Source organism: Mus caroli, unplaced genomic scaffold (genome assembly GCF_978045245.1).
Source record: "Mus caroli unplaced genomic scaffold, Mus_caroli_1 scaffold_19, whole genome shotgun sequence".
NCBI classification, from domain to species: domain Eukaryota; kingdom Metazoa; phylum Chordata; class Mammalia; order Rodentia; family Muridae; genus Mus; species Mus caroli.
The window spans coordinates 34,334,941-34,356,536 of record NW_028227274.1 but is presented as its reverse complement, the minus strand read 5'-3'; the positions used below and the strand labels follow the sequence as shown (position 1 = coordinate 34,356,536).

Sequence of the window (21,596 nt, the reverse complement as noted above, 5' to 3'; positions counted from 1 at the left end):
CATGCTGCTTCCATGTTTCCAGGATGGGCAGCAGAGAGGAGAGGCCCATGACATGCCAGAGCTCTCAGTCAGACACCATGGAGGTTTGGTAGGACAGCAGCTGTACACCCGCCTCTGCCAGGAGGCCGATCAATAGTGGGCAGCATCACAGGGTTGGAGGGCTGAGCCCGGAATATGAGCAGGGGTTGGCCCCTGCATAGTGGCACCTCTGGTCTGAAGACAGCTCCGTTTATTGCCCGTGCTTTTGTTCCCCCTGGTAAGATCACACTCAGGGCAACCGGAATCTTCTGCAGCACAAGCTTTATTGCTTACCCCATCAAGAGCCAGTGGCGAAGAGAGCCAGAGAGAGAGAGATAGAGAGATCCCCTGAATGGCGAAAACCCGTCCCTTTTATGGAGGACTGTCCTCCGCCTCGGACGTGTCGCTCCCTGATTGGCTGCAGCCCATCGGCCGGAGTTGTCCTCACGGGGAAGGCAGAGCACATGGGGTGGGAAACTACCCCAGCGCATGTGCAGATGGTTTATTTACACAGGTGCCAGTGCCATCAGCGCCATCTTGTAATGGCCAATGTGAGGGCGGCTCCTTACATCCGTTGAGCATCTGCAGCATTGGTGTGGTGCCCTGGACCAAGCCCACATCTTGGTAGGGGGCACCTGCCAGGGCCACAGTCAGAAGGCATTCCCCGCTGTCCTGCTTCCCTGGAACCCCAGGGTTGTGGAAGGTGGTGACATTGAGGCCAGCCTCTTTCACTAGTAGCTTAGCGCTCACCAAGTTCACATCTGCCTGCTTAGATGCTTTTCTCAGAAGGCCGACAATGACTGCAGGGCTCAGGCAGGTCCCAGCATTCTTCAGAGATGTTCCTGGGGACACAGAAGGATGCCCTTGTGTAGTAACCACCTGGATGGTCCCTTTAGGGGAGCCAGCCCAGGTGTGCATCAGTGTGCCTAATGCTTCTGCCAGGCCAATCCAAGGCTTGGGGTGTGGAGAGAAGGCACTGTTGAGGGACTGGACGTTCACGACACCTGTCAGAGATTTCCCCTTCACCATGTCCACAAACTGGACTGCTATTTCCTCCCCACAGTGGCTCTGGGCTTCCTTGGTGCTGGCACCCAGGTGGGGACAACTGATGACATTCTTGTGGTCCACTAAGGCCCGGTCCTGTGGTGGCTCTTCTGTAAACACATCCAGTGCAGCCCCAGCACACTGACCAGACTGCAGGGCTCAGAGCAGAGCAACTTCATCCACAATGCCTCCTCGACCACAGTTCACCACTCGCATGCCTTTCTTGCACTGAGCAAAGGTGCTGTCATTCAGCAAGCCTGTGGTGGAGGGCAGGAGTCGGGTATGGACAGTTATGAAGAGAGGCCAGATCTCCTCCAGCGGCAGCTGCTGAACACCAAAGGAGGCCACCACTTCAGGAGAGATGATGGGATCATAGCCTACAGTCTTCATTCCAAAGGACTGCATTCGGATGGCCACCTCTCTTCCGATTCTACCGAGGCCAAGAATTCCCAGTGTCTTCCCGTTTAGTTCTGTCCCTATGAACTTCTTCCGGTCCCATTTGCCATCTTTCATCGAAGCTGTCGCTTGGGGTATCCGCCTGGCCGGGCACATGATCATCCCACAGGTGAGTTCCGCAGCACTGAGGCTGTTCCCGTTGGGGATGTTCATGACTAGGATGCCCTTCCTCGTGGCAGCCTCCAGATCCACATTGTCCACACCTGTGCCAGCCCTGCCCACCACCTGGAGCTTCTCTGCTGCATTGATGACATCAGCAGTGACCTTAGTAGCTGACCGGACAATGAGGCCTTCACAGTCCTGGAGTTCAGCTATCAGCTCCTCCTTGCTCAAGTTCTGCTTCTCCACCACCTGCAGCCCGCCATCTTGCAGGATCTTCCGGCAGCAGGGGTCCAGGCTGTCACTGATGAGTACTTTGGCAGATTTGTGAAGGCCGTTGCTAGAGTGGGGCCTTAGAATCAGTTGTTCTGGGTTCAGGAAACTGCAGGCAGGGCTGGCTCCGGTGACTGGGCCAACAATTTTTTAAATCATTAAGAGTTTGTAATTTGTCTCTCTAGATAATTAATAGAATAGCCACTGTGTGTTTTTTTTCAGGAGCTATTTGTAATACCCAGCCAGACAAGACTCTTCATCAAACATTTTTCCTAAGGTATCTGCATCTGAATCAGACAGTAAGATTCACATAATGGTAAATTATGGGTTAGAGAAACTGCTTACAAATGACTGTTTTATAAAATTTTGACATAAAATCAGATTATTAAACATTCTTTGTGGAAGAGCTTTTCAATGATAACTTTTTACTAGACAACTATTATTATAAGTCAATACTGAGAAATCAAACCTTTCCCTATCATGCTCATGCAAAGGTATTGTGAAAAGGCAGTTTTAAAGCAATCACTATAATAGGCCATGCCTTAGGTAACAAAGAAGGCAATGAAATTCCAGGCTGTAAAGAGCTCATTTGGCTGAATGATTTTACTGATTCTTCTCAGATCTGTTAACTTCCTCCATTTTCCAGATTTAGTTTTAATGTTAAATACAGGAGAACTCCAAGGGACTCATCTATATGTTGAGCATCCAGCTGCACTTGGACTAGCTTTTCTAGTTCCTATAACTTTTCCTTTGTCATAAGCCATTTTTCTAACCCAAATATGTTTGTTAGTTTGCCATTTTAGTGGTAGAGCAGGTAGTTTCCTTCTAGCAGTGGCTCCCTCATATACAGTTGAAGAGTCAGTCTCTCCTGTATCCTATTTATGGACAGCCTGGACAGTCTGTAACTGTCTTTGATAACATTTTTAAATTTCTTTATTAGAAACTTCTCTTTTACAGCATGTCTCTAAAGTTCGAGGAATGCTAACCTTTTATTATCACTGTTGAGATAGATTCCTTTGCCATAGATTTATGACTATATTAGTCACATGTGGCCCTAATTTTCATATTTAACCTTCTGGTCTTATGCATTTAAGCATTTTAGACTTTGTTTTACCAGAGACAATATCCGAATTTCTAAGAGTTGTGTAGATAACCTTTGAAGTGGCCAAGCCAGATTCCAGGAATCTTGTGATATTATCGTTACATCTTCTTGTGGATACACTAAGCCTTCAATCTCAACTCCATATAACTGTAGTTTTAACTTTTGTCTCTTATCATTTATAGTAGTTTGACAAAATATCTGGTTTGGGTACCTGTGGAATCTCTTGTTTTATCCAAAGGAGCTGCTCTATCTCTGTTAAATAGTTTGTTTAAGTTTTAAGCAGTTGTTTATCCTATCAGGCTTTGATTTTTCTAGTTGTTTTTCAGAACAGACTTTGCTTGGTTGACAGGAAAGGAACGGACCATGCTGTTTTTGGTTGGGCCTTGAGTGAGGCCCCTTAGTCAGCGCTCTGACATTAAGGAATTACTTCCAGTATCTTTCAATGACCTACGTTCATGAGCTCTATATCTGTCCTTTCCATATCTTCTACATTTCATGGAAAATGTTCTCACTGAATTGTTATTAGTAAAAAATATATTCTTAGGACCTGTTTGTCTATGGTCCTTTAGGGAATGAGCTGATCTTTCATGGTCACAGCAATGGGCATTTTGTGTTTTTATATCTTCTGTAATTTTTTTGTCCAACCACAACTGAATTTTAGAACATTAGATTCTAGATATGGGGTAGTTTTAATCCATTCATAAAGAAGTGTGGATCTGGCCCTTATAGTCTAACAACTCTTTTGCATTCAGCATCAACACATTCAAAAGCTAAAGATTTAATTAAAATGGTCTCTATACATTGGACCTGATATTGCTCTATTTAGAGCTATAGATAATCTTTGTAAAAAGCCAATGAAAGATTCATTTCAGCTTTGGATTATATTTGTAAAAGATTCAGATCATCCCTTTTGTTCAAACTTATCCCAAGTACCCAAGGCTATTGTATAACAATGTTCTAAGATGGCATCTTCAAAGGTAATCTCTAATCTTAATTTGGAATATGGACCTTCACCTAGTTACTTATCCTTAATAATGTCAATGCCTCTAGACCAATTTCGTTGCTTCAAAATTGAAACCCCATCTTTCTACCATGTTAGCCATTGTAATTGAAGACAAGGCTCTAACAGGGCTGCCAACAAATTTCTCCAGTCTTTTGGAACTATACCATTTTGTGCAGCCTAGTTATTATGTATGTTTTACATGTGGCAAATATAAGCCATAGGTTGTTACTTCTTCCTTAAATCTCTTTAAGCCTTGTGTCTTTGTGGGCCACAACTCAAATTTGTAATAACCTTGTGGATTTTTTTCATCTGGTCAATTTCCTTATCAAGGTGGGAAAAATAATTTTACTTTTTTAAGGGATGCAGACTGCCTTTTTGCAGTCTTGACACAAGGTAGTGTTGCAGGCTTTTAGATTGGGTTCATCAGTTTTGTTTTGTTTTTTTTTGTTTTGTTTGGTTTTGGTTTTGAGACAGGGTTTCTCTGTATCTCCCTGGCTGTCCTGGAACTCACTTTGTAGATCAGGCTGGCCTCGAACTCAGAAATCCACCTGCCTCTGCCTCCCATGTGCTGGGATTAAAGGCGGGCACCATCACACCCAGCTAGTAATTTCTTCATGATTCAGAGAATTGTCTATTTTGTTCCATTGTTTGTAACTTAACAAGAAATTTTGTAGTGTTTACATTATCTAAGTCTGCTTTCTTCTGATCTCTATTTAAAGGGATATATAAAATTGCAATTATTATTGAAAATACACTTATTTCTATGCTTATAAGTGAAATAAAGTTATACAGAATCAAGATGCCCTGTGTCATTATGGTTATTCTCTATTTTTAACACAGAAAATATTTTCTCATAAATAAATCGCACCTGCATATTCATATGCATATACCCATATTAGTTCCTATATATATTACACAAACATACACAAAAAAATGAAAAGAAAAAGAAGAAATTATGCATGGTGATAAATACCTGCAATATCAGTCTTAGCATGCAGAAGGAGAAGGATCAGAAACTGAAAGTCATTTGTGGATACATAGTGAATTTAAGGCCAGCCGTGGATATGTGAAGCCATGACTCAGGTTGGATAGAAGAAAAGAGAAGAAAGGTAAGGGGGACAATTCAATAACACACTGTCATATAATCCAGTAACTTTACTCCAGAATTTCCATCCAAAAGAAATAAAAAATAGTTACATAAAAAACTTTACCCAGATCCTCTGCTCCAGTACCCCCACCCCACCCACTCCCAGAGACAGCTTGACCATTAGGAGTTCTGACACCCCCTCGTCCATTAGGAGTTATGACACCCAGGCTCACATATGAGTCCCCCTGTACTGCCACAATACCTGGCCTAACTGAGAAATACCTGGCCTAACTGAGAACCACCCTGGGCCCATAAGACACAGAACCTCCCACCCTGCCAGTGACAGACCTTCATTCTGCTTCACATCTGTGCCCAGGAGGAGATCCTGTGGTCCAGTCCTCCCACACCCAGCCCATCCACACCCAGAGATAGCTTGAGCCCCCCCAGGAGCTCTGATACAGCCAGGCTCACAAATCAGATGCTCCAGACACATGCCCATACCCAGAGACAGCCTGATCCCAGGAGACCCAACATAACAAAGCTCAGAGGAGGGACAGGCTCCAGTCAGAGACAGCAAGGCCAGTTAACTCCAGAGATAACCAGATGGTGAGAGGCAAGTGCAAGAACAAAAGCAACAGAAACTAATGCCACTTGGCAACATCAGAATCCAGCTCTCCCATCACAGCAAGTCCACCATGACACACCTGAAGAACAAGACTCTGACCTAAAATTCCATCTCATAAAGATGATAGAGGAATTTAAGGAGGACATAAATAACTCTTTAAATACAGAGCAGAGGTTTATCAGGTAGAAGCCCTTAAAGAAGAAACACATAAATCCCTTAAACAAGTACAGGAAAACACAATCAAACAGGTGAAGGAATTGAATAAAACCATCCAGGATCTAAAAATGGAAATAGAATAAAGACATCACAAAGAGAGAGAACCTTAGAGATGGAAAATCTAGGAAAGGGAGTGGGAGTCACAGATGCAAGCACCACCAAAAGAATACAAGAGATAGAAGAGAGAATCTCAGGTGTAGAAGATACCATAGAAAACATAGACATAACAATAAAAAAATACAAAGTACAAAAAGGTCCTAACCCAAAACAATCAGGAAATTCAGGACATAATAAAAAGACCAATAAGAATATCTATCTCTATCTCTATCTCTATATCTAAGGATAATAGATATAGAAGAGAGTGAAGAGTCCCAACTTAAAGGGCCAGTAAACATCTTCAAAAAGATTATAGAAGAAAACTTCCCTATCCTAAAGCAAGAGATGCACATAAACATAGAAGAAGCCTAAAGAACACCAAGCAGATTGGGCCAGAAAATAAATTCCTCCCATCACATAATAATCAAAACATCAAATAAAAAGAACAAAGACAGAAAATTCAAAGCGATAAAGGAAAATGGTCAAGCTACATACGAAGGCAGACCAACCAGAATTGCATCAGACTTCTCAGCAGAGACTCTAAAATCAAGAAGATCTTGGGCATGTGTCATACAGATACTAAAAGAACAAAAATGCCACCCAAGACTATTATACCCAGCAAAAGTCTCAATTACCATACATGGAAAACCCATGCTATTCCATGACAAAACAAAATTTAAACAAAATCTTTCCAGTAAACCAGCCTTACAGAGGACAATAGAAGGAAAACTCCAACACAAACAGGGAAACAACGCCTAAGAAAATCTAAGAAATTAATCTTCTCACAACAAACCCAAAAGAAGAGAACCATACAAACATATTCCACCTCTAACAACAAAAATAACATGAAGCAACAAACATTGATCTTTAGTATGTCTCAACATCAATGGACTGAACTCCCAATAAAAGACATAAGCTAACATACTGGATGTGTAAATAGGACCCAGGATTTTGCTGCATACAAGAAACACACCTCAGTAACAAAGGCAGACCCTACCTCAGAGTAAAAGGCTAGAAAAAATATTTTCCAAGCAACTGGTCCCAAGAAACAAGCTGGAATAGCCGTTCTAATGTGCAATAAAATGGATTTCCAACCAAAAGTTTCCAAAAAATATGGGTAAGGTTATTTCATATTCATCAAAGGAAAAATCCACCAAGATGAATTCTCAATTCTGAACATCAATGAGTCCCATATTTATAAAAGAAATGTTACTAAAGCTCAAAGCATACATTGAACCTCAGACAATAATAGTGGGAGACTTTACCACTCCACTCTCACCAATGGAAACTAAACAGAGACACAAGGAAACTAATGGAAGTTATTAATCAAATGGGTTTAATAGATATATGCAGAATATTTTACCCTAAAAGAAAAGAATATACCTTCTTCTTAGTAATTCATGGTACCTTTTTAAAATTAACCGTACAATCAGTCACAAAACAAGCCTCAACAGACACAAAATTGAATTAATCCCATACATTCTATAAGATCACCAGGGACTAAGGGGGTGGGGGGTTCAATAAGAGCAAAAAACAAGAAGAAGAAAAAAAAAACAGAAATCCCACATACTCATTGAAGCTCAACAACTCTCTATGATAACATGGTCAGGGAAGAAAGAAAGAAGTTAAAGACTTTGGAGAATTTAATGAAAATGAAGGCACAGCATAGTCAAACTTATGGGGCACAATGAAAGCATTCCTAAGAGGAAAACACATAGCTCTGAGGGCCTTCATAAGGAAAATGGAAAGATCAAAAAATAACATCTTAAAAGCACATCTGAAAGCTCTAGAATAAGAAGCAAATACACCCAAGAGGAGAAGATAGCAGGAAATAATCAAACTCAGGGCTGAAATCAACCAAGTAGAAACAAAGGGAATGATACAAAGAACAAATCTGGAGGCTGGTTCTTTGAGAAAATCAACAAGACAGATAAACCCTTAGCCAAACTAACTAGAGGGCACAGAGACATTATCCAAATTACAAAATCAGAAAGGAAAAGGGAGAGATAACAACAGAAACTGAGGATATTCAAAAAATCAGCAGATCCTACTACAAAAGCCTATACTCAACAAAACAGGAAAATCTAGATGAAATACATGGTTTTTCTAGACAGATACCAGGTACCAAAGTTGAATAAGGACCAGATAAATGATCTAAACAGTCCCATAACACTAAGTAAATAGAAGCAGTTATTAAAGACTCCCAATCAAAAAAATAAAAATCTCAGGGTCAGATGGTTTTAGTGCAGAATTCTATCATACCTCCAAAGAAGAGCAAATACCAATACTTGTCAAACTATTCCACCAAATATAAACAGAAGGAATACTACCTAATTCATTCTATGAAGCCACAGTTATGGTGATACCTAAACCACACAAAGACTCAACAAAAAAAGAGAATGTCAGGCCAATTTCTCTTATGGATATTGATGCAAAAATACTCAATAAAATACTTCCAAACAGAATGCAAGAACACATCAAAATGATAATTCACCATGATCAAGTAGGCTTCATCCCAAGCAAGGAAGGATACAGGGATGGTTCAATATACAGAAATCCATCAACATAATCCACTATATAAACAAACTCAAAGGGAAAAAATACATGATCATTTCATTAGATGCTATGATGGTTTGTATATTCTTGGACCAGGAAGTGGCACCATTTGGAAGTGTGACCTGGTTGAAGTAGGTGTGTCACTGTGGGTGTGGGCTTAACACTCTCACCCTAGGTGCCTGGAAGTCAGTCTTCCACTAGCAGCCTTTGGATGAAGACACAGAACTCTCAGCTCTGCTTTTGCCATGCCTGCCTGGATACTGCCATGCTCTCACCTTGATGATAATGGACTGAACCTCTGAACCTGTAAGCCAGCCCCAATTAAATGTTGTTATTTTTTTTATAAGACTTGCCTTGGTCATGGTGTCTGTTCACAGCTGTAAAACCCTAACTAAGACAGAAGTTGGTACCAGGGACTGGGGTATTGCTGTGATAGGCCTGGCCATGCTTTTATTTGAAAGAATGTGGATTTTGGGACTTTGGATTTGAAAGCAGTGGGATGCTTTAAATGGGGTTTAATGGGTCATCCTAATAGGAATATAGAAGACTTTGTTGCTGGGAGTAATTTGAACTGTGTTGACTGGGCCCAAGAGATTTCAAAGGAGAAGACTTTCAGAATGTGGCATAAAGACTGTTTTTGTGATATTTTGGTGAAGAATGTGGCTACTTTTTGCCCTTTTCTGAAAAGTCTGCCTGAGGCTAAGGTGAAGAGACTCAGATTAATTGCATTGACAAAGGAAGTTTCAAAAAAGCCCAGCAGAGACTGTGTTCTCTGGTTAAGTCTTATGAAGAGAAGTTTGAACAAGCATAGCAAACTTAGAAAGGAAAAATATAAAATATATGGTTCAAGTATTAAAGGGGTACCAGGAAGTGAAATGGAGCAAAATCCTGCATTTTAAGATTAAGGGAGTAGGACCTTGGGACAAGATCCTACCCAGTTAAATTTAGATCCAGGCATGGTGGCACACACCTTTAATCCAAGGAGACAGGCATGCTGATCTCTATGTTTAAGGTCAATCTACAAAGCAAGATCCAGGATAGCCAAGCTTAGGCAGTGAAGAGTTTGAAAACAGAAAGCCAGTGAGTATAATAGTACAAGTAGGTCATGTTCTAATTCCTGCAAGCAGCAGAACTCGGCAGCTTCAGCCATGTGGCTCTGGCTCTAGAGTTAAGAATGGAAGGAAGTATTGGGACAATTGATGCTGGTTAGCTGGAGCTAAGAAATTAGCAGTGATTATGAAGAGACCAGCATCCTGAGTCAAGTAACCCAGACCCAAGAGTAAACATATAAGTGTATATTAGCCATAAAATACAGGATATACATATTACATTCCATATACCCAAAGAAATTAACAAGGAGAAAGACCCAAACAAGGATGCTTGAATTTCACTTAGAAGGAGGAATAAAATGGTGGTAGGAGGCCAATGGAGGAAGGGAACTAGGTGGGAGAAGGGAAGAGGAAGAATGGGGGGAGGAGTTAAGGAACAGGTATAGGGAGAAACAGGAAATATGGCCAGATAATCATGAGAATCAATGGAAATCTGTAGCTGACAGGGTGGGGGTGGGGAGAGTCAAGGGATGAGCCAGAGAACAGAGATAAAGGAGGCTCCCAAGAATCAATGGGGGTAACTTAAGCTGAGACTCACAGCAGTGGGGATGTGGAACATGAAGACACCACCTCCTGTAGTCAAGCAGAAACCTCAGTGGAGCAATAAGGACACCAACAACAGAACCTTCAACCCAAAAATGTATCCTATCTACAAGAAATACAGGTATGGGGTTACGGTGGGGGATGGAACAGAGACTGGGGGAATGGCCAAGCACAACTAAACAACCAGCACAACTAAAGACTTATCCATGGGCAAACACCATCCCTGACACTATTAATGATACCGTTATGCTAGGAGACAGGAGTCTAGCATGGCTGTCCTTTGAGAACCTCCACCCAGCATCTGACTCATATGAATGCAAAGACCCACATCCAAACAGTGGATGGAACTTGAGAATTATTATGGAAGAGTTGGGGGAAGGACTGAGGGTCCCGAAGGTGATAGGAACTCCACGGGAAGACCAACAGAGACCTGGAAACTTGGGGGCTCTCAGAGACTGAACCGGCAACCAAAGAACATATTCCAGCTGTATGTAGGCCCCCTGCATGTATGTAGCAGATGTTCAGCTCTGTCTTCATGTGGGTCTGGAACAACTGGAGCAGGGGCTATCCCTAAAGCTGCAGCCTGTCTGTAGAATGCATTCTTCTAGCTGGGCTGCCTTGACTGGCTTTAGAGGGAGAGGATATACCTAGCCCTGCAGAGACTTAATGTGCCATTGTGGTAGTTTGAATATGCTTGGCCCAGGGAGTGACACTATTAGAAGGTATGGTCTTGTTGGAGTAGGTGTAGCCTTGTTGTAGGAAGTGTGTCACTGAGGGGAAGGGAAATGAGACCCTCCTCCTAACCACATGTAAGCCAGTCTTCTTCTGGTTCCCTTCAGAATACGATGTAGAACTTTCTCTCCTTCAGCACCATGACTGCCTGGACACGGCCATGCTTCCTGCCCTGATGATAATAAACTGAACATCTGAATCTGTAAGTCATCCCCAATTAAATATTGTCATTTATAAGATTTGAATTGGTCATGGTATCTCTTCACAGCAATGGAAACCCTAAGACAGCCAGGGTGGGGGAATACCCAGGTGGGGCCTCCATCCTTACAGAGAAGAGGAGGGGGATGACAAGGTGGGCAGTGATTGGGATGTAAAGTGAATAAGTAATTTTCTTTTAAATGGAAATAATTGAAGCCAGGAGGTGGTGGCACATGCCTTTAATCCTATCACTCCAGAGGCATGGGCAAAAAGATTTCTGTGAATTCAAGGCCTTCCTGGCCTATAGAGGGAATTCCAGAACAGCCAGGGCTGCTACACAGAGGAACTGTCTTGAAAAACAAAACAAAACAAAACCCTGTGTCTTGGGTATTCTGAGCTTCTGGGCTAATATCCACTTAACCGTGAGTGCATATCATGTGTGTTCTTTTGTGATTGGGTTACCTCACTCAGGAGGATATCCTCCATCCATTTGCCTAAGAATTTCATAAATTCATTGTTTTTAATAACTGAGTAGTATTCCATTGTATAAATGTACCACATTTTCTGTATCCATTCTGGTTGTGGTGGTGCACACCAGTAGGATTTGCTGAAGGAGGCAGAGGCAGGAGAATCACGAGTTCGAGGTCAGTCTGGGCTCATTTACGTTTCAAATGATATCCCCTATCCTGCTTACTTCTCCACAGCCCCCATATCCTATTCCTCCCTCTCCCTTGTCTCTATTATAACCAGTATTGTTGCATAGTGAATTGTTTTCAACATAAATATTTTTAAAGATTTATTTATTTATTATATGTAAGTACACTGTAGCTGTCTGCAGAAGAAGGCACCAGATCTCATTACAGATGGTTGTGAGCCACCATGTGGTTGCTGGGAATTGAACTCAGGACCTTTGGAAGAGCAGTTAGTGCTCTTAACTGCTGAGCCATCTCTCTAGCCCCCAACATAAATATTTAAAAACTTTTAAAATAAAACAATTGTTTCATGTCATCTTCATAGTATTTACAAATATTATAAATGTATATATTATATATACATAATATATAATATATATAAACAATAAACAAAAAAGAAAAGAAGGTCAAAAGAAATTGTTTTAGGGCTAGAAAGGTGTCTCAGTCAATAAGCCAAGCAAGCAAGTGGACAAGTGACCATAAAGAAGCTAAGCATGGCAGTCTGAGATTAAATCTCAGTACAGAGAAGGTAGGGACAAAAAGCTCTCTAGAACTCACTAGCCTGCCAGTCTAACTGAACTGGTGATCACAGTACAATGAGAGACCCTGTCTTAAAAAAAAAAAAAAAAAAAAAAACCACCAAGGTAGAAAGTTGTATTAGGTAATTTTCTATTGTTGGGATAAAACACCATGACCAAAAGCAACTTATAGGAGGAAAGGTTTACTTGAACTTACTGTTCCATAGGGATAAGATTTCAGTATCATCATGATGAAGGAAGCATGGCATCAGGAAGGACTGGGACTGGAGAAGGATGCTGAGAGTTCATATTTAAAAAAAAAAAAACTTCATGTGTATTAATGTTTTGCCTGTATTTTTGTGTCTGGTGCTCCAAGATATCAGAAAGAGGCATAGGATCCCCTTGAATTGTAGTTTCAGGTGATTGTGAGATACCATGAGGATTCTGGTAATGAAACCAAGTCCTTTGTGAGAACAGAAAGTGCTCTTGACTGCTGAATGGTGGTATATGCATACAATGCATGCAATACTTGGTAGAATTAAACAGGACGATTGAATGAGTATGTAGTTCTAGGATGTAATGTGCTATGATGAGTGGCTGTTTGCTATCTTGCATTTGTATGGTCACTTTGCAGATGAAGGGTGAACACCATATTGTTTAATGGTCCATACTAGACAAAGAAAAGCTAAAAATTCCCATGATGGTAAAAAAAGAAATATTTCATATCAATTGGCTAAGCATACATCTTTAAACCATGGGGAGAAAAGAGAAGACAGTAAACCAAATCATGTACAAGGTAATAATTTTTCACTTCATTATAAGCATATATATGATAATACCATAAATTAATACCCGTGTCTTAATGGCATGGTAGTCATCTTAGTTTGTGTAAATTATTTTATAATGTTCTCACAACAATAAAATCATCTATTGATTCATCTCTTAAAACATAATATCATTGATCAACAGATAGATGCAGTAACAAACATAAAGAACAGAAATTGTGTTTGATACCACCATTGATAAAAAGGACACAAATTAGGGAAATCAATAGCAACAAATATTATTGTCATGCTTGCCATAATGGTGCACTTGAGAGGCAAAGGCAAGTGTGTATATGTGAGTTTGAGGCCAGTATTACCTCCAAACTGATTTCTAGACCAGTTAGGGGTACATGGTAAGATTCTGCCTCAAAAAAAAAAAAAAAAAAAGTAAATTTGGTCCATCAGATTCTTTCAAACACCCAATACCCTGCTAATATTATAAACCAAATTACAACTGGAAAAGGTTTTTTAGAAATAACTAATAAATATAAATGTAAGAACATTCAAGAACATACTATTATAAAAATCCACAAATGTCCCTGAAGAATATGAATGATTACAGTGGTGGGTTGAATGAGAATAACTCTATAGGCTCATATGTATAAATACTTGGTCCACAATTAGTGCCTAAATCAAAGTCTATGTAAACTACAGGAAGCATAGCTGGATGTGAGGGGTATCTAAGCCTTTTGAGGCTCAAATGATTCTAACATAAAATCCAGATGCCAAGCATATAACTGAAGGGCTTGGTATTTGCCCTTTGGGATTTTTATTATGTTGATTTGGTTCTATTTTCCATTCTATATCCCAATTCTTCCATTTTGGAATATTAACCCTTAACTTATGATATTGTATGCAATTTTTATTATTATTTTCATTGTTGTTGTTGTTCTTGTTTTGAGACAGGGTTTCTCTGAGTAGACTGGCTGTTCTAGATCTCACTCTGTAGAAAATGCTAGCTGTTAATTTTGAGATCCCCCTGCCTCTGTCTCCCAAGAGTTAGGATTAAAAGCATAGGTTATCATGCCCAGTCTGAAGCTTGAGTTTTCCTTTTAATGTTAAAATATTTATTTGAGCCTGGAGAGAGACATTAGACTTTTAAAGTATGGGGACAGTTAAAAAATACAAAGATTTTGGAAGTGAGATTAAATTGTTATTTGCATTATGGAACAAACCTTGAATCTATAGGGAAAAGGAGAAAAAGGTTTTAGCATAAGTATGATGTGTTTGTATGACATGTTAACAAAAATTAAACTTGTGATAATTAATATTGAGTGTCGACTTGATGTAATCTACAACCAACCATTTAAGAAACCTCTGAACATACCTGGAGGAATTGTCTAAATTATGTGAGTCTCTGGACAAGCCTGTGAGAGATCGTTTTAAGTTAATTTAAGTGGAAAAATCCATGAATTTGGGCACCAACCTACCATGGGATTAAGTAGCAAACTACACAAACTAGAGAAAGCTTGCTGAACATGAGCTTTCGCCTGACTCTATCTTATGGCTTTAGATATAATATGACCAATGATCTCAGTTTCATAACTTCCCTGCCTTGATAGACTGAACTCTGAACTGTGAGTCAAAATGAGCTGCATCTGTCTGCCAGGTAATTTGATTATAGCAAGTAGAAAAGTAACTACTAGAATATCAAATGTTCTTTACAGTGACCTCTGTGATTCCAAACTGTATCTGCAAAACCATGTACCTTAGAGAGATATGTGTGAGCTTAAGGTAGCATAAAAAAATTCTGTTTCCCAGTTTGTCTTGAAAATTGATATTATGATATTCTGCAAATATGCCTAATAATGAATGCAGGATAGGCATTATAGTACACACCTTTAATCCCTGTACTTGGGGGCCAAAGGCAGGTGAATTTCTGTGTATTTGAAACCAGCATAGTCTAACTATCAGCCAAGGCTACATAGTGAGATACTATCTCAAAAAAAATTTTTATCACTAGTTTAATAATCACATGGAACAGGTTATATAATCATAGGATTTTTATCAATATGAATTCTCTTTTGTATGTTAAGATTTTTTTCTTTATTAGACAAAACAATTTCTTGCACAGTGTTTATATCACAGATTTCTAATGCTGAGGAACAGGTACATGTTGGTCATTGTCCTTCCTATGGGCTTTATATACATTTTTGCTAGAATCAATTATTTAATTAAATACTTCATATTCATGTTTTCGCTCATGTATGAATTCTCTTTTTTTGGGGGGGGGTGTAAACCAATGTACTTTATTTAACACTACAGAGAGATAATAAAAATCGAGATTGCAAAATATGGAACGCTTCACGAATTTCACGAATTTGCGTGTCATCCTTGCGCAGGGGCCATGCTAACCTTCTCTGTATCGTTCCAATTTTAGTATATGTGCTGCCAAAGCAAGCACGAACCCAGTGTCCAGCCGTGGACTATTTAAGGACTCAGAACTCCTGATTCTTTAAGTTAGGGTGATTCTGGTGCTCAAGATTTTCTAACTCCTCCGTCACCCTAAGACGAAGGAGAAGTTTTTCAGCAGAACTGTGTGGCTAGGCTCTTGAAACTCCCCTGCTGCTGAGGGAATTGCTCTGGCAGCGTGGGTCCGTGTGGTTTACCACGGGGTATGCAAATTAGAGCCCGGTGCATGTCGGGTAATAGCCTTCCTCTGGAGGCCTAGGGAAGGTAGTGAGTTCGGGACTCTCTCCCCGCCGGCATGCCGGGACTGAGGGCGGTGAAGCCTCTCTACTTCTGTGAGCGGGCAGCCTCCGTACCGCACAGCTCTAGAGTAGGTGGGTTTTTTTTTTGATTTTTAATATTTTTATTACATATTTTCCTCAATTACATTTCCAATGCTATCCCAAAAGTCCCCCATAGCGCCCCCCACTTCCCTACCCACCCATTCCCATTCTTTTGGCCCTGGCATTCCCCTATATTGGGGCATGTAAAGTTTGCAAGTCCAATGGGCCTCTCTTTCCATTGATGGCCGACTAGGCCATCTTTCGATACATATGCAGCTAGAGACAAGAGCTCCGGGGTTCTGGTTAGTACATCATGTTGTTCCAACAATAGGGTTGCAGATCCCTTTAGCTCCTTGGGTACTTTCTCTAGCTTCTCCATTGGGAGCCCTGTGATACATCCAATAGCTGACTGTGAACATCCACTCCTGTGTTTGCTAGGCCCCGGCATCGTCTCACAAGAGACAGCTATATTTGGGTCCTTTCAGCAAAATCTTGCTAGTGTATGCAATGGTGTCAGCGTTTAGAAGCTGATTATGGGATGGATCCCTGGATACGGCAGTCTCTAAATGGTCCATCCTTTCATCACAGCTACGAACTTTGTCTCTGTAACTCCTTCCCTGGGTGTTTTGTTCCCAATTCTAAGAAGGTGCACAGTGTCCACACTTTGGTCTTCATTCTTCTTGAGTTTCATGCGTTTAGCAAATTGTATCTTATATCTTGGGTATCCTAAGTTTTGGGCTAATATCCACTTATCAGTGAATACATATTGTGTGAGTTCTTTTGTGATTGTGTTACTTCACTCAAGATGATGCCCTCCAGGTCCATCCATTTGGCTAGGAATTTCATAAATTCATTCTTTTTAATAGCTGAGTAGTACTCCATTGTGTAAATGTACCATAATTTCTGTATCCATTCCTCTGTTGAGGGACATCTGGGTTCTTTCCAGCTTCTGGCTATTATAAATAGGGCTGCTATGAACATAGTGGAGCATGTGTCCTTTTTACCGGTTGGGACATCTTCTGGATATATGCCCAGGAGAGGTATTGCTGGATCCTCCGGTAGTACTATGTCCAATTTTCTGAGGAACCGCCAGACTGATTTCCAGAGTGGTTGTACAAGCTTGCAATCCCACCAACAATGGAGGAGTGTTCCTCTTTCTCCACATCCTCGCCAGCATCTGCTGTCACCTGAATTTTTGATCTTAGCCATTCTGACTGGTGTGAGGTGGAATCTCAGGGTTGTTTTGATTTGCATTTCCCTGATGATTAAGGATGTTGAACATTTTTTCAGGTGTTTCTCTGCCATTCGGTATTCCTCAGGTGAGAATTCTTTGTTCAGTTCTGAGCCCCATTTTTTAATGGGGTTATTTGACTTTCTGGAGTCCACCTTCTTGAGTTCTTTATATATATTGATGAATTCTCTTAAATTGAGCAAATTGATAGCCAATTATTATCACTTTCTTTGGATAAATTTAAAATGTCTTTAATGAATTACATATAGAGGTTTTTGAACTCCATTGTGAGTAATTGTTTTGGGATGTTATGCAAATTTTAGGAGCTGAACTTTAGCTGACGTAGGTTTTATGTATAGTGTCATGGTATACATCTCCTTGTCTCTTATTCTTAACTTCATGTCCATTATAAAGTGAATACCTGTTGCGGCCTGCCCGCAGTCCACAACACGAACGGTTCAACTGAGAATGGCAGTTCAAGCTGAAAAGAGAGGAATCTAGACGGGGCGGAAGAAAGAATGGAGCTAAGACAACATTCTGATCAAAGCTCAATTTTACTATTTTCAGACACTCAGTTATAAAGGAAAGGGGAGGGAACCCAATATCCCGCCAAGTAACTCAGGGTCCAGTAGCAGGACGAACACGTGTGTGCCTCCAGGCAGCAAAGGCAGGTTCCAGCAGGACGAATGAGCAGGTAGCTCCACCCTTGAGCAAGCAGGTTCCAGGCTGGGGGAAGGGAGGCCACAAATACCAATGTTTTTACAGATATCACACACACCATGATAGGCCCAATGACGATGGAATTAACTCTCTAAATCCATGAACCCCGATAAATTTATCTTCTTTATTATTTCTATGTGAGGTATTTGATCATTTATGAGGTTATTTAGGTAATGAATCCCTCTACTGTTTCTATGACCATAGGATTTTATCAGTAATACAGTGTATGGAAGGAATGGTCTGTAGTAGTAGATAACAAGCAATGCACTTAACATCAGAGAACTCATACTGATGAAAAAAACCACAATGACAGAATGAAACAATTTGAAAACTTGTTTATATTTAACCAGTCTTTACCAGAGCATAATATATATATCTTAGTGAGAAACCACAAATATTTAGAACATGAGAATAAAGTATTTAATTTAAATAATCAGTATCTGAGAATTCATACTGGGTTAAAAAATGGAAATAAGAAAGATAAAACATCTATTTAACTAATTGAATTTGTTCTGAAAATTAGAGAAATCATACTGTGTATTGTCATGTATGATAGGAATATGAGGAATCCTTTATTGTACATAATAATAAATCTATTTTGTATAATAAGATTTGCCTTTTCTTTTTGACTAAAGGCTTTCTTTGGTTATACTATACACACATAATTTACATAAGTATAAATTTTATATATCCTAGGGTTTGTCTTATATCTAGAATCTTTCACCAGGCGGTGGTGGTGCACACCTTTAATCCCAGCGCTTGGGAGGCAAAGACAGGCAGATTTCTGAGTTCGAGGCCAGCCTGGTCTACAAAGTGAATTCCAGGACAGCCAGGGCTATACAGAGAAATCCTGTCTCAAAAAAACAAAAACAAACAAACAAACAAACAAACAAAAACCAAGTAGAATCTTTCCTGAATTCCTTACATAAAAAGACCTTCTCTATAATAGTGGTTCTGAGTCTGTCAGTGCATAGTAATAATCTTATCAATTTTCTTATAATGAATTTTAAATGCAATATAAATGTTCAAATTTTATCAAATTTATAAAGCACAGTAAGGGCTTTATTGCAATTTTTACTAAAAATATAAGAAGACACCAGTATGAGTTCTCTGGAATATAAGAAGAACAAAATAAAGTTTAAATAATTCTAGTATTTCTTACATTCACCAGGTTCTCAACAGTATGACTTCTCTATTAAGCAATTCACAAAGAATAGAGACAGTTAAATATTTAATACACTGAAATCTTTATCAGCAGTATAACTGAAGTTTTGTAAGAACTCAATTTCATATAAAAACTTTATTGTATTGCATTCAATCAGGGAATTTTTGAAATGTGTGAATGCTATAGTGTTTAATATTTACCTACAGCTCATGAAAATGTTACTGTATTTCTTACATCTACAAGTCTTCTTATCAGTATGAATTCTCTACTACATAATAAAAATAACCCTGAGGATCTATGTGCATTAAATTCTTTACTTTTCTCACTGATATTAAATTGTTTTAATATTTAATAAATTATCACATACAATAAAGGATTTCCCACATTCCTACCACCCATAACAATACACAGTATGAATTCTCTCATTTTCAGAACAAATTCAACTAGTTTAATAGATGTTCCATTTTTATTATTTCTGTAGATTTTCTTAACCAGTATGAATTCTCAGATGCTGGTTATTTTAAATGATGACTTTTTTCTCATGTTTTTAATATTTATGGTTTCTCCCTAAGATAAACATATTATGCTCTGGTAAAGACTGGTTAAATATAAACATGTTTTAACATTCTTTCATTCTGTCGTTGTGAAATTTTAACAGTATGAGTTCTCTAATGTTAAGTGCATTTCTACCCACTACTACAGATTATCCCATATTCTTTATTATCACAAAATATTTAATCAGAAAAAAAATTCTCTCACCTTTAGAAGAGTTTGATATGTGGTATTAAATACAAAGACATTCTATTATGAATTACATAAAATAACAGAATATTGATATATGATCATATAACATCAAAAGATTGATTAAAGTAAAATATTCCTTCCAAATCCAGTTAATACAATGTCATAATTTCTTTTGTTGTTGCTCTTTTAAATTAAGTCTTTCTACATATTTCAGGTTGAATTTGAACTTCTGGTACTTATCTCTTTTCCTTCCAAGTGCAGAGGCTACAGATATGCCCTACAAAACATCTATTTTTAATCATTAAAAAAATGTGTATTAGTTACTTTTCTATTCCTGTGATAAAATTCAATTGCCAATGCAAATTATAAGAGAAAGCCTTTAATTGAGCTTATGGGCTCACAGAGTTGGGGTTCAGGATGATTGAACAAAGATATAAAAGCAGAAACAGATAAGACCTCACATCTGAACCTACAAGCAGGAAGCAGAGAATACACTGGAAATAGTGGGATTCATTTAAAACATCAAAGCTCACACTCAATGACATATGTCCAACAGGACCATAATTCCCAATCCTTCCTAAACAGTTCCAACATCCAAGAACAAAGCATTTAAATACAAGTGCCTATGTGTGTCATTCAATTAGCATATTACAACTACCATAACATGGAAGCCTTACAAAGGTAGTATTTCTTGGTATGTTTTTTAATTCCTTGTTGACATATTTACTGTCTTTTCATCATAATACAGGATTGGTTTAAGGGCTGTCAGGAATCTGCATGACTCTTCTACCAATTAAACACATTTGAAGCTTATAGTTGTCTTTATTTCTGTGATAAAACAACATGAGCAATGTAACACATAAAAGGAATGGGTTATTTGGCCAAAAGTTACAGAAAATTGAGAGTCCTTTATGAAGGGGAAGTGTAGCATCAAGCAATAGGCATAGTAGCCGGAACTGGATGCTGAGAAATTCACATTTTAAAACTGCAAGCATGAAGTAGAGAAAGAAAACTAGAATTGGTGTGAGTCTTTAAGCTCTCAAAGCCTGCCTCCACTGGCAAGTGCCTTGCAAAGAAAATTGAACCTTTTAATCTTACCTAAACATCACTACCAAGTGAGGCTGCAATGTTTAAATTCCTGAGTCTACATGAGACATTTTTCATTCAATCCCAATGATATCTTTTTTTGGCACTAAAGTGGACTGAATTAGCTAAAACATTAAAATGAAATAATATGGAAAAGCACTTGTATTCATTTTCATGCCTACTAACCACATGTGTGGTGACACAATATAAAAAATATCAAATTCAGTCTTTCACAGTTCTACAGGTAAAATTTATGAGGTTGATAAATTAATAAGGCTGTATTCCTTCTCAAGGCATAAGAAGAGATTATGTTCCTTACCATTTTGATTCTGTTCTGTTGAACACTAGTATTTCTTACAACTATATTACTCCATTATATGCTTTAATTTTACAAAGCTTTCTACTCAAACTATATCATCTGCCTTTATAAGGATACTAATCTTTGGATTTAGTGCACATCATGGTAAACAAAGATAATCCCACCTTAATAACCTTAACTATAATATATAATCTAATAATTATATATGCAAATGCTCTTTCCCACATATGTAACATTTTTAAAACACACTAGGGAATGGATTGACCATGTTGAGGAATGTTGTGGGGAAGGTAGAGCATTAAGTAAGATTCACTTCTTTTTTTTTTATTAGGTATTTTCCTCAATTACATTTCCAATGCTATCCAAAAAGTCCCCAATACACTCCCCCCCCAGTCCCCCACCCACCCA

General features: G+C 39.0%; 2 pseudogenes; both read right to left on the bottom strand.

Moving 5' to 3' along the window:
- Positions 1 to 469: 469 nt before the first annotated feature.
- LOC110285150 (D-3-phosphoglycerate dehydrogenase-like) overlaps positions 470 to 21,596 on the bottom strand; it is a 41,542-nt pseudogene continuing 20,415 nt past the window's right edge.
- LOC115029938 (U6 spliceosomal RNA) lies at positions 15,480 to 15,595 on the bottom strand (annotated as a pseudogene).